At 29.7% G+C, this 2,502-nt stretch overlaps 1 pseudogene; it reads left to right on the forward strand.

Moving 5' to 3' along the window:
* Positions 1-921: 921 nt before the first annotated feature.
* Positions 922-1,040, forward strand: LOC112475844 (annotated as a pseudogene).
* Positions 1,041-2,502: the final 1,462 nt, after the last annotated feature.

Here is a 2,502-nt window from a genome sequence, read left to right on the forward strand (position 1 = left end):
ATTATACTTATACCAAAGACTTAACTGTTTTAAATCTTTTGTATCTACATGCTAATTCATTATTACCTTTGAGGATCCAGATTCCCAGTAGACCTGATTATCAACACTCTCCCTTTCTCCTTATATATAGTTCAGATGTAAGAAAGTATGGGACCTAATCTATTTAAGAGCAAACTCAATCTGGAGGAAGCCTGACATTTGTCTTGCAGTTAAGGTCATTTTGAAATGTAATTTTTCTTATTTTAACAACCATACAGACCTTGCCCCCATGAAATTGGTATCTAATTTGAGGGAAAAATAATGTTTTCTATAAAATGATTTTACTAGGTAGGAATTTCTGCATAAATTTACATCCTTAAATATAATAATGATTCTATAGTTTCCAAGAGCCTATACAATTTCTCTCAAAATTATTTTTAGATGATAGCTAACTGACACGCAAATAGTCACAGGTTACCAAACCCGAATATCCTAGAGTATCTTCCATGAAAACTCTCATATAAATATTCTGACACATTCAGGGAATAATTTATTTCATTTGAAGATTCTTTAGGTTACTCTAATGTAAAACAAAATTAACATATGAAGTAATTACAATCGTACATTTTACTTGCAATCATGTTTTATTATGAATGTTTTTCTTCTAGCACTGTATTATAAAAGAAATAAGAGAGAAGAATTAAGGAGAAATAACATATATACATATTCATAAACATGGATATGTGTAGTAATATGTAATGTATAAATATTAGTTTCGTTTATTGAACTTTCACGCTTCTTGATAACTTCAACCAACTAATTCTGTGCTTTCTGTAATTCTACAATTTTTGTTTTGTTGGTTTTAATAAACTATATATTTCAGTTTGCAGTTATCTAATCAATGGCTACTAGCTGAACATTTCTATTCAGGAAAACAGTCATGTCTATGGCCATGCCACCTTGAACACACCCGATCTTGTCTGATCTCAGAAGCTAAACAGGGTTGCGCCTGGTTAGTACTTGGATGGGAGACCACCTAGGAAGATCCAGTGCTGTATGCTTTAAAAAAAAATAAAAAAAAATAAAAAAATAAAAAACAATCCTATGCATTTAAATGTTAAAAACAATGAAAATAAATTTTATTTAAATTTATTAATGCCTATTATAAAAGCAATTATTTTATAATAAAAATACTTAGACACTTGAACAAAGACATGCAGCTCATTCAAGAGAAATGAGATATGTTTTTTCCAAGAAGCTAATTTTAATATCCTCATTTTAATTCTAATGTCCTCATTTCACCAAATTATAAAAATAACAGAGATTTGTTACATATAAATAAGTTATTGAAATAGCATGACAAAATCATGACCTCTAAAAATTATGACAAGCTGCAAACAAGAATACACATTAAAGAGAGTGTACAATTAAATTCTTAAAAGTGTTCCAAACAGTTTGGCAGAAGAAAAATAAAGGCATTCCAAGAATAAGTTATAGTCTTCATTTAAACTTGTATTCTTTCCAATAAAAGTCCAGTAATGAAATTTAAAAATTTAACTTTTGAGTATATTTATTTTTAGTTTATTAGTTAATTCTTGACCTTCAAATATAACACTGAGAAATTTGGGTACTTGCCAGGTAATATGCTGTGATAAGTAAAAATATTGAGATTTTTCCTGTGCTATTCCATGTAAACAGCCAAGAGAATGCAGACATACACAAAAATTATGTAATTCATATATTAAAAATTTAGAGACTTCAAAACAAAACAAAATAAAAATAAATAAAATACACGTATACATATGGAAATAGTGCCAGAGTTCTCTAAGAGAGATTGCAAATAGCACACTTGGGCATAAATTAAGATGCAACACAGGTGCATACATAAAGTTTTAAACAGAAGACCATTATTGCAAATGAAAATAAATATTAGGTGGTTAAATGCCTAGTTTTGGATAAAAAAAAAAAAGCTAACATGAATTAAAAAAATAAAAGCAGAGAAAGTATAGTGTTCATTAGGTGACCTCCACCTGCAACCTTGTGTTGATTTTTTGGACTGATCAGATTAAAACCCACCATAGATGAGAAAAGACCATTAGCAAGGAGCCAGGGTATTGTCAATTGAAGCAAAGCCTATGACAGATTCCCAGAACTGTGCTAACTCAATATGTAGTCATAAAAGATAGAATAAATGCCTAAAAGAACTTTTACCATCCTCAATTTTTTGTTTTATTTTGTTTCGTTTGTTTAAAATCCTTAAGGCATTTCCACAATGCCTCTGCCAAAGTATTGTCCCAACATTGCGTTGCTGGATGAATGAACTTCATTAAATTACACAGAAATTTAAAATACACTTATACATATTATCTTCATATATAGAATTATAGTTTGCCAAACTTCTCTGAGACTGAAGATTTGAAATGGAGATTTGATCAGCATCTAAATGGTCTACAGGGAGCTGATGATATGTCCAGCTGTTCACCAACACCAGGCTCAATTAATTATAAAAGAAAGCAGTGTTAT

This window comes from Pteropus alecto, unplaced genomic scaffold (genome assembly GCF_000325575.1).
Source record: "Pteropus alecto unplaced genomic scaffold, ASM32557v1 scaffold152, whole genome shotgun sequence".
Classification (NCBI taxonomy): Eukaryota; Metazoa; Chordata; class Mammalia; order Chiroptera; family Pteropodidae; genus Pteropus; species Pteropus alecto.